Below are 12,157 nucleotides of genomic sequence, written 5' to 3'. Positions count from 1 at the left end.
TGTAGTTTTCCCCTAGTACATTTTACCTACGGATCCCTGAGTGCGACATTCATGGTATTCGTGTCCCCAAAATAAATAACCTAAGGGCTGAGTAACTACCTAAACAAACTCACTCACACGGACGACTTAAATAAAATTGCCGGCGCTAAGACAAACATGCCGGGGGCGCACTCATATTTACAGTACATCTTACCCTTAACTTACAAATTTTACACTAAACCATGGCCCAGGATCAATGAACTCTGCAAAAGAAAAGCAGTTAGCAGGGAGCCAGGCTGCTCGCATGCAGTCTCTGGCTCAAAACAATGCAGGTGACAGGGAACGTGGCTGGCTGCTCACACGCAGTCCAAGGCCTTCCCTTTTGAACTGAACGCAGTGAACCACAACGGTGCATGGGCTGCACAACCGTTGTCTCCGTGCCAGCTCAAGTGGCACACGCAATGAACACAACGAATGGATGGATGAATGGTTTGAACTGAACGCAGTGAACCACAACGGTGCATGGGCTGCACAAATGCAGTCTCCGTGCCAGCTCAAGTGGCACACGCAATGAGCACAATGGATGGATGGATGGACACAAACACGGTGCACGGGCCGCCACTGCAGGCCCGTGTTGTAGCTGCCAACAGGGCAGTTCTCGCAGCTTGCAAACTGTTGCCTTGCGGATCCTGGCACACATGGAAATGAACAGGGGGGGGCAAAGCAAAAATTGAACGGGGCTGGTGAACATGGGCAGTGGGCATGGCATGGCAAAGGCAGCAGGCAAACACAGCCCGCAGAAGAAGGCCGCTGCAGGCAAACACAGCCGGCAGATGAACTGGCCGGCACAGGCCTTGCAGAAAAACAGCCAGCCGGCAGATGAAGTGGCCGGCACAGGCCTTGAAGCAAAACACGGCCAGCCGATGGCACAGGCCTTGCAGCAAAACAACAGCTGCCGATGAAGTTGGCCGGCCTCCGCCTTGAAGCAAAACACGGCCAGCCGATGAAGTTGGCCAGCCTTTGCCGTTCAGGGGAGGTTGGTGGAGGGAGTGCGGTGGTGCTGGCCACTTGGAAGGCGGGCTCGGACCTACCTACCTGTCTCCCTCCCACCTATCGCCTTTGCCTGTCACTGTACATACCCACTCCCTTAATTTGTCAAACCCCAATTTAGCCCCAACTTATTTTTTTGTTGTTTTTATTTTTACTTCCCCACTATAAATCGTCCCCTAACCCCCTTTATCGTCTTTGTTCGGCTAACCTATCCTGTCACCTAGCCTACTCCCAACCCCTACATTCCCTTCCCGGAGGGGAATAAGGGAGAGCTAACGTCCTGTGTCGAGGCCCAATTAAAGCCTCAGGATGGCCTCCCCAGACTTCAGCGATCTATAACCAAAGTGGGTCCAGCGGCCCACAACGAGAGCAAGGGGATGGATGGTGCGGAGGGGTACACTTCCTAATCTACCCTATCCATTTAACTGTTAAACTACCCCGGGGCTTTCAACAAGCGCCTCTCGCTTAAACTATTGGTTCTAACAACCCAGATTCCCGTCGCCTGTGTTGGTGTCCTCACAATTTCGGGCCTCGTCCCCCAATTTTCTCTCCGTGCCCTCACACGGTCTCATGGCTGGGACACGTGGCTCCTTTTGGCAGGCACGACCCTCTGCCGATTCTCCGACGATGGCACCCCCGGGCACTACACTGCCTCCGTGCCTACCAGCTCCCTAACACCGGGGAGTGCCCCCCATGGCACCTCCCCTGAAACGCACACGTGGCAGGCTGGCTTCCCAGGCCCCTTTCCGAGGGTCACCCGTGCCCACAACACTGCCCACGCGGCTAATGGCGCCCCGGGCCCCCCGCACCAAGCAGGCGCACCCGTGCCCACTACGCTATCCCGGCCCCCCATGGGCCCTTGGCCTACCATGGCCGACTAGCCTGGTGCCCGGGGTACCCACTCAGCGATACTCACTTTTCGCAACCACGCTCCCAGCCTGTCAACAGGGCTCCTGCACCCCTCCAAACGGGTTTCGAGCCTACTTCCCCACCAACAACAAAACGACTTCCATTTTTCAATTTAACTAACCCCCTAACTCACTCTACACTGACCCCGGGGTCCCTTGGGCGGGAGTCACTCCTCCCCCCAATCACTCATCGCACCATGCATTCCCCATTCGCTCCACTCACACAGACCCGCTGGCCTCACTCACTCAACAAGTACTCACCTCACAACTCACCAACTCTTCAACACACACACCGCTGAACTCTGCCATCCTCCTAACTACATCCGCTAACTAACTCGTGCTCCCACGTCGTCCCTTAAACTAGTAGCACGTTCCTTTTAACACTACGTAGCTAAACTACGTCCCCACTACACATTCACTGTCTGTCACGGTCTCCAAATAATCCCATTAATCAATTTCCCAACCTAAATCTCGCTACAATCCCTCTAACTAATCCATTCCACGGACTCCATGAGGACTTACCCCTGCCCCATGAAGTCGGTCTAATTAAGCTAACCCTTCCCCCTAACTAGTTTCCATCCTGTGCCCAGGGTAAGGGGGTCTTCCACCCCTTGCCCAGGAATCCTGTGCACCCGAAAGTGAGGCTTGCTTTTTTTTTTTTCCATGCGCAGCACCTGCGCGGCAACTCGCGCACTTTACACCTGCCCGTGACGTCATGCAGCTGCACGTGTTCCTCGTCCCTCCTTGGACGGTACCATCCGGCAGGGATACCCCTCCTGCCGGATTCCAACCCCACGTGCAGCCATGGCGTCACCGTGCGCATAAAAAAAAAAGCCCCACGTCTCGAGGGGTTCCCCACGCGAACACATGTGCTTTGCCCGTTGGAGCTTAACACACACGATCGCGTGGAGAACCCGTCCGGTCCAAATCCGTAGTCCTGCCTAAACTTTGTCCGTCCGCGGGATCGGCAAATCCACCGCGTGCGTTTCCGGACCGGGCCTTCACTCTCGCAAGCGAGCACGTGGTGGTCTCGTGCGTTGCACAGCACGAACCTCCTTTCGCAGGTTTTCAACTTTGTCTGTCATTTCCCGATGTCTTTTCTCACAGTCCTCCTTCACGGCTCCCAATCCCTCCTTTATTTTCCCTTGTTCTCTTTTTAATTCCTCTATCGCCGTCGTGTTCCTCCCTATTTCCTCCTTTATTTGGTCTTGTCCCTGTTTTACTTCTCCCAATCCTTTTCCTACTTTGTCTATTTTTCCCACCACCGTCTTTATTTCGTTTACCCTCTCTTGTTTACTTTCTTCCATTGCGACTCCCACTCCTTTTACTTTCTCTTTTAACCCGGTCACCTCCGCTCGTATCGTGTCGACTTCCTTTTTCATTTCGTTCTTTAGTTCTTCCAAGCTTCCTTTTAGGCTCATTCCCATGTTCTGCGTCTCACCCCGCAGCTCTTTCATTTCTTCCTTCATGTTTGTTTCCATTCCGTTCATTTGCTGTGTATTCGCATCCATCTTTTCGTTCATGCCTTTCATTTCATTTGTATTTGTATCCATCTTTTCGTTCATTCCTTTCATATCGTTTGTCATTGCCGCCAGCATGGCGCATAGCTGGGCCATGTCGGGTGCGCTTGAGTGAGCCGTTTCGGCAGGGGTTGGGGAAGGGTTTTGGTGGAGAGGGGGAGGGGAGGTGTCATACACCGCGGCCGCTGCCGCACCCATTTCGGGCTCTGGGTTCAGTTGGGCGAGTTCGTTTTCCTGTACTATTAACATTTCCTGCACGGGGATTTCATCCTGAGCCATGGATCCTACACATTCTACATCCATTTCTAATACCCCCGGCTCCCGCTCGCCTTGAGACGCCATCTTGCTTCTCGTAAAGGGTTAATTTAGCTCGCTCGTAATTTGGAGGGAATCGGGGGTCGCTTCTCTCACCCCTGGACCGATTCCCGTGAATTTAGCTGGAGACAGGAGAGCCCGTTTTCCCGTTCTCCGATACCAGTGCCGCGAGGAGGGCGATGAATTTGTATCGCACGACCTGACACCAGTGTCGCGGATTCGCGCCCGCCGGCGTGCGGACGGCCACGTAACTCGAATCGCGGCACGTCGCCCACCGGACGGACAATCCAGTCGTGACCCTCTCGGACTAACGCCGGGAACCAGTCACGGGTGGACCTTTCGGTCTCACCGCGATCGAGCCAATCGGCCCCCGCGTGGGATAGGGTTGCTCGCCAAATTCGACCTACCTAAGTACCCACACGGAGGGTAGACCGGGCGATCGCACCTCGCCGCAGGTCGACTTCGGACACGGGCCACTTAAGCGACCCGTTCCGTACTATCGGGATAACCGAGCGGTGTTATTCGTCGACCTCGACGGTTCGATTAATTATCGGGCGTCTTAACCCACGACCAACCCTTTACGTGAAGCAAGATGAGGATTCAATGAAAGAAATGACGAAGCGAAGCGGGAAAACAGTTCAATAATAAGCACATTTATTTCGCGATGAACGGAAAGCACACATATACAATTCCACCAAAAGCACATGGAAAAGAAGAAGACAAACAGCAAATGCAACAATGCAGATCTAATACCGACTACGCGAGCACACGGCAACACTTATACAATTTTACTTCACAGACGGCGCCGACAACACATATACCCAAAGCAAAAGAAAAGAGAACCACCCTCCAGGATGAGGGGGGGAAGGCGGGCCTGGGGCCGAGACCGTGTCGGGCCTACTCGTCTGATGATGAGACGCGGAGCGGCGGTGGTGCCTCAACTCCGCGGGCCTCGCGGACAGTGTCTGGTAGGGGGTGGGAAGGGTTTTTTTTCTTTACCCCAAGAAGGATACCCCAAGTATCCCTTTTGTCGCACTATCTCAGCGCGGGGGGAAACAGGAGGGGGTTGCTGATGCTCGGGGAAAGGAGGATTTCACAAAATCGCGGGTCCCGCGACGAGCGTCTCCACCACGACCTCGGTCGCGCCGCCAGCCTTTCTCTCCGCAGTTCCCCGAATCCGACGCGAGCACCCCCTCGTCCGCCTTCGCCGCCGCCGCCTCTCCACAGCTCCATCCTCTTCACTCCGACTCCGCGAACTCCCAACTGCACTGCCACTTCAACTCAACTCTTCCTCCGCTTCCAACTCAACTCTTCCTCCTGCGAACTGAACTCAACTCGACTGACGAACGCGGCCCCTTATATCCCCCGTGGCCTCGCTCCTTCATCTTTGACCCTCTGCCTCCGACCTTTCACCTCCCTTGCTGGCTCCCCATTGGCCCGAGGAAAAGTGGGCGTGAATGCTTTTTGATCCATGAATTTGCATATAGCGACCGCCCTCCAACGCCCTGGAGGCGGGGCCAAATCGCCCCTCGCTCACCGATTGGACGGAACAAAAGTGGGCGTGAGTCGTTTTTGATCCGTTTTTCTGCGGAAAGTCCGCGATGCTTTTGAACACGCTGCTCGGTGCGCGCTCTACACGAGTCCAGCATCGGTGCCCACGAGTGGCGCGAGATGACGGTGATGCGATGGTGGCGAGTTGTGACGGTAAAGGTCGTGGCGGTTGTGGTGAAGCGGCGTTGTGGTTGGTGGTTGTTGTTGTGATGGCTGTTGAGACGTGGTTGGTGGTGGTAATAATGGCGGTTGGTCCAAAATAAAGATAGTAAAAGAAAAACCGCTATCCTGAAGAGTCGCAGCACGCATGAATGACATTTATTCCCTCTAGACAACGGGTTTGGGCCTAACTACACATATACTAACCGAGATATCTCACCTAAGGGACCTGAATGGTGGTTTGCGAATTTGGTCAACCACAACAATATATATATATATATATATATATATATATATATATATATATATATATATATATATATATATATATATATATATATATATATATATATCTTCTTCCTCTTTCGGCTAGCTCCCGTTAGGGGTCGCCACAGCGGACCAACCGTCTCCATTTCGCTCTATCTTCCATTGACACTCCAACCACCCGCATATCCGCCCTCACCGCCTCCATGAACCTCTTCTTTGGCCTTCCTCTTCTCCTCCTGCCTGGCGGCTCCATCTTCAACATCCTTCTCCCAATATACTCCGTTTCCCTCCTGTGCACATGTCCAAACCATCTCAATCTCGCCTCTCTCACTTTATCTCCAAACCGTCCTACCTGCGCTGTCCCTCTGATATACTCATTTCTTATCCTATCCATCCTCGTCACTCCCAACGAGAATCGCAGCATCTTTAACTCTGCCACCTCCAGCTCCACTTCCTGTCTTTTTATTAGTGCCACCGCTTCCAAACCATACAACATAGCTGGTCTCACTACCGTCTTTTATATACTTTCCCCTTCACTCTTGCAGCTACCCTTCTGTCACAAATCACTCCTGCAACTCTTCTCCACCCACTCCATCCTGCCTGCACTCTCTTTTTCACTTCTCTCCCACACTCTCCGTTACTTTGGACAGTTGATCCCAAGTATTTAAACCAATCCACCTTCCCCACCTCAACTCCTTGCAACCCCACCTCAACTCCTTGCAACCCCACCATACCACCACCCTCCCTCTCATTTACGCACATGTACTCCGTCTTACTCCTACTGACTAACATTCCCCTTCTCTCCAGTGCGTACCTCCACCTGTCAAGGCTCGATTCAGCCTGCTCCCTACTCTCCCTACAGATCATGATGTCATCCGCGAACATCATAGTCCATGGAGACTGCAGTCTGATCTCGTCCGTCAACCTGTCCATCACCATTGCAAACAGGAAAGGGTTCAGAGTCGATCCTTGGTGCAATCCCACTTTAACCTTAAACCGGTCCGTCATTCCTACCGCACACCTCACCGCTGTCACACTGTCCTCATACATATCCTGCACGATCCTCACATACTTCTCCACCACTCCCGACTTCCTCATACAATGCCACAACTCCTCTCTTGGCACCCTATCATAAGCTTTCTCTAAATCCACAAACACACAATATATATATATATATATATATATATATATATATATATATATATATATATATATATATATATATATATATATATATATATATATATATACACACACACACGATGAGTTGTGTCACACTCTCTCCAGAGTCCTGGTGCTGCCGAAGTCGTTTTTTGGCACAGGTTATGCTGGTTGGTTGCCCATTGCTCTCCCAGAAGTCAGTCAGGGCAGGAATTTTGGAATTTGAACAGAGTGCCGGCAATAGCTCTCCCACTCTCCGCAAAGGACAAAGTAGATGCTCAACGACCTCCAATTAATGCCAGCAGATGGGATGCCCAGTTTAATGTCCATCTGAAGGACGGTACACTCATTGTTGCCTTGCTCTGCCGGCAAAACATCAGGGTGACAGTTAACAGCTGGACCCAGATTCGAACCCAGACTGGACAGATTGGAGGTGACTGCATACTTCTTGGCTATCCCTCAAGCTGATGTTGTTTTTTTCATACATGACAAATAATTAGTTTATACTTCTTAAGAAGTTACAACCTCATACTAGAGTAAGAGACTATCAGGAAAAAGTTCAAAAAAACGCCTACCTTTTCAATTATGTACCCTTCCACAGTAGAGCTGCTGGTTATATTGAATACTGTTCGACTAATCTTCAGCTCCAAGAACTGACTTCACCGCAGGGACAGCTGTTTTTCACTCTGTTATTCCCGCCCACAGCTTAACGATGGTCAAATCTCTCGGAATTGATTGGCTGGCCAAGGGCTGCCCACTCACTGAGAAAGATACTTGGAGGCATCAGGCGTTCAATAAATTCTAAGCAGTAAATTATTGTTCAGTGACCTTTCCTACCTCCAAGATTATCATTCTTTGTCCACACCCATACCACATCACATTTGGCCTTTGTTGTGTTCCACAAGTAAACACTCGTGCACCACCCTCCATCCACATGCCTGTGGCTGGCTTGGCTAGTTTACAGTTTTGATGTGTTTGCAATTCCAAGAGCTGTATCTGATGAATGCAATGTGGTCTATGCACTGAGATTTGTTAATTCTTTTGAGGCAGTTTACATTTGCATCATGATATTTGCAATAGGTGGAGGAGGGGATTTGGGTATGGGGGGGGGGGTGACCTTGAGAGACACAGAAGCAATTAAAGACAAAGCACATTTATAGTACATATTCGGTCATGGTGCGATTGATACTTTTGTGAGATATAGATAAGCTATAAAATAAGTGATGTTATTCATAACCTGTGCATCATCATTTACCCATTAAACTAGCAATATCATGTATTTTATCTCATGAAATATGAATGACAACATCAACATTTTGACGAGAAAAGTGATACCATTGTGTTTGTGCAACATTATCTTATGACATGTGCAATCTTTCAATGAAGTAACTTGAATGTTCAAGTTTTATATTTAATTTATCATCCATTTTCTAATCAGTATACATCAGATGGTGTCTATGTACCATACACCCGATCTGCCACACGGACACCATCCGAGTTTGGAGGTGACTTGTTCACATAATTTATGTGCATGACATCAGCATCATGTCACATTTAGGATCGGAGGTGCTCGTTTTGTTCGAAAATGTTTATTTTTCAAAGGCTCTTTTGGCTAAACTGTTGCATACACTCCACCAATTACACGTACACAAGATGGCGGCGAGGGGAACGTGGCACGCTTTCCCACCTCCCTCTCCCCTTGGATAGAAAGGACAGAGGGCCGCATCTAATGCAACAGTTTTGAAGGCAGTGAAGACCGAGCTGAAAATGGCAGCTTTGATGAGAACGAGGACTGCACATGAGGGGCCCAGTATCATGCCGTTTGACATGCGTTTATGACACGGCCTGGCAATGCAGTTTGGTGGGACTTGTTGACCCCATGCTGCCAGGAGAGAAGGCCCAAGCTTTGTCGACTCCCTCTTGTGAAGTTCCGCCCATTGAGGACGAGAAAGGCCAAGTTTTGTGGGATTGAGGACCACGCTGAATACGACTTCGATGGGAGGCGGTACGAATTCCCACCTCCTTCTCATTTTGGATGGAAAAGACAGAGTAAGAACCAAGACGTGGGTGGCAGCTTTGAGGCTGAGGGCTGCGCATGTGGCGCCCAGGGTCATGCTGATCGACATACGTTTGGGATGCGGCATGGTCTTGTGGCTTGTTGGGTTTTACTGACGTCATCATTCTGAGAACGAAGGCCCGAGCTTTGGCGACTCCCTTTTTTCCAAGTTCTGTCCACAAGGGACCGAGTTCCATGGGATCCAGGACCATGCTGAATCAAATGACTTTGATGGGAGCGAGAACCGAGCTGAGGATGACAGCTTTGCTGATGCCAAGGGCCATGCAAAAAGCACCCAGAGTTGCAACGACTGAAATGCATTTGGGACGTGGCCCGGTGCCCTGGCTTTGCTTTGCGGCCTGTTGGGATTTACTGACTCTATCCCATCAAGGAAGGATGAGAATGGGATGAGAACGAGAATGAAGAGACCGAGACCAGGCATACCCTCGAGGCCACACGGGAGGTCACTCCATAATGATCTCACCCAAAAGATCACCCCAAAATCAGCTCAGCATGACCTGGTTTATGCAGGATGGTGCACCCCAGCATACAGCTGGTGATACCATCACTTTCCTGCGGCAGCTCTTCAGAAACCACCTCATTGCCAGAGGTATCGCTCATGACTGGGCTTCCCATAGCTCAGACTTGAACCCTCTGGACTAGTGGTTCTGGGGGGCTGCCAGGGCTCTGTCTACACAAACTGCCCTGCCACACTGGATGATCTGAAGCAGGAGGTGTCAGACTACCTCCAGGCAGTGCCAAATGAGACCTACAGGAAAGTTGGACAGAACTTTGGAGTCAGGATCAATGCCTATCTGAACCGCAGAGGGGCACACATCAAGAACATCAATTACAAGGATTTTATGTAAATGCCAATTTCAGACCTTGGGCTCTCACTGACTCACAGCAGTGACTTTCTGCAACAGCAATCAGTGACAGAAAATAACATGTCTTAAGCATTCGATAAATGTTTGGTTCACGTTCCTGAGGTTTCTGTTTCTGTTTCTTTGTAAATAAACAATATAAGTTGCATCGGTATTTTTGAAACACCCTGTATATGTGACTGACATATTATACATATATACACACATCTTGATATGTGATTATACATGATATATCATGCATAATACTGTACATACACATACATTATGCACACACATACTTGATATTGTTACGGCCGTGGAAATTCGCAGAACACCATATAGGTCCTTAGTTCAGTTATGCCGATAAGTCCGTGTTCAGTTAGATTTCCCCACCGTTGTTTAATGGGATTTATTCGTGTCACCCGGGCTGTGATCTTCAGTTAGCTGTTTTTCTTTCGCCATCGTTATTTGGGACCAACCACAACAACCACGATCAACACCAACCACGATCGCCTCAACCACCAACCACAACAACCACGATCAACACCAACCACAATCGCCTCAACCACCAACCACGATCAACACCAACCACGATCTCCTCAACCACCAACCACGATCAACACCAACCACGATCGCCTCAACCACCAACCTCCCTCTCCACACCGCCTTCATAGCAACGACATCTCCCCACCATCTCCTAAACCGCATCTCCCCCACCCAAATAACATTGCGTCACCTTCATCCCCGAAGCGACGCCATCTTTGTACCAGCCGCGGCGAGTCCCCAGCGAACAGCGTCACTGCAAACCGACGCGGGGGTTTCGTTGTTGGCACCAGCAACAGTGATTTCATGCACGCCCGCTCTGTGAAAGCTTCGCCTCGGAAAACAGATCACAGGAGAAAAAGGGACGCGGCCTGTGGAGGTCAGAGGTCAGAGAGTGGAGGTCAGATCTCGTCTCACCAACCCTATAAAAGGCCGCGCAGAGCGCCAGTTCGAGGTGAGAGTTGTCAGTCGGAGTCGTCGGTGGAGTCTGGAGGCGGTCGGAGAAGCCTGGGGCCGGAAGAACACAGGCGGGGCGAAGTGCAGGAGAGCGGAGGACGTGCGAGGCGAAGAGCGTGACTGAGCCTGCAGTGCCGGGCAGATCTGCGCGTTCGTGTGGGAAGAGCCGGAGAGAGCTTGCCAGCCAGCGCCAAACGGTCTGAGATGATTGGGCTTCGGGACAATCCGAGCGTCACGGAGGAACGGACGGGTTCTTAGAAAGAGAATCAACTTTGAAAGAGCATCCAAACCCGTTCGTTCCTCTCAGCGCGGCGCTGGATGAGGCCCGACACCCGGCCGCCTGGCAAGGCCCGACACCCGGCCGCCTGGCAAGGCCTGGGCGCAACCGCGGCTACGCTAGCTGCCGTGGGGAAAGAGCGTTGCGGGTCGCCCCATCGAGGCACCACGAGGGTGGAGGTAACCTGCAATGGTCTCGTGGGACTCCTTCGGTCTGCCAAGTCCCACGTAATAAAGGCCTACTGGTCCAGTCTGACCCCCTTGTCTCTGAGGGGGTCTTTTCTTGATTTATTTGTGTGAATGTTGTGGCGCCGTCTCCTGCAAGTATAACTGTGTAAGTGCTTGTGAATAATAATCATAGACGGTTGTAGTGCTTTTACCTTGCTCGTGTCTTGTCCCCTTCCCCCATTCATTGCATCCCTGTTTACGTGTGCATTATAAATACATGTCCTTGTGTGAATGTTAACCCGTTAGTCGTGTCCTTTTTCCCCAATTGAACTGCTATCTTGCTCTCGGAATAATAGTGGGCTTTTTAATAGCCAATAAAAGAATTGGGTCCAGCGAGGTCTCGCGATAATACACCGCTCGGTTATCCCAGAACGGAACGAACCGCTTAAGCGGTTCGTGTCCAAGCAGACCTCGCTGAGGTATGGTCTCTCGGTAGTGTGCCCGCGCGAATACTTAGGTATATCGATAATTCGGTGATTGAGCCTGTCGTGCGCGGGTAGAGTGTTGACTAGGCCGTGGTGTGCGTTTGGAGCACACCCGTGACTGGTTTCCGGCGTTGTTCCGGAAGGTCGCGACTGAATTGTCCGTCTGGTGGGCGAGACGGCCGCCATTGGCTAAAGCGGCTGTTCGCACGCTGGGCGGGCGGAAAATTCGTAACAATATTAAATGGGTATCCTGTCTGCAAGCATAAGTTGATGGACTTGTTATCTCTGCCACTTAAGGTGGACGGAGGATATCTGACCTGTCTGTCTGTCTGTCACCCCTGTCTGTCTGTGAGCAGGATATCTAAAAAAGTTATGGACGGATTTGGCCGAAGGTTGGTGT

General features: G+C 51.0%; 1 protein-coding gene across 1 annotated transcript in view; it reads right to left on the bottom strand.

Moving 5' to 3' along the window:
• Nucleotides 1–7,681, bottom strand: part of LOC147018368 (inositol hexakisphosphate kinase 1-like) — a 66,504-nt gene extending 58,823 nt beyond the window's left edge. The window contains exon 1 of the mRNA XM_085897949.1: nucleotides 7,486–7,681. The gene's annotated coding sequence lies outside the window, so the exon portion shown is untranslated. The remainder of the gene's footprint in view (nucleotides 1–7,485) is intronic.
• Nucleotides 7,682–12,157: the final 4,476 nt, after the last annotated feature.

This window comes from Eptatretus burgeri, chromosome 10 (genome assembly GCF_056783735.1).
Source record: "Eptatretus burgeri isolate ZD-2024b chromosome 10, Ebu_testis_v1, whole genome shotgun sequence".
NCBI lineage: Eukaryota > Metazoa > Chordata > Myxini > Myxiniformes > Myxinidae > Eptatretus > Eptatretus burgeri.
Note: the sequence above shows the minus strand (reverse complement) of the source record. Positions and strands in the feature narration are given on the sequence as shown.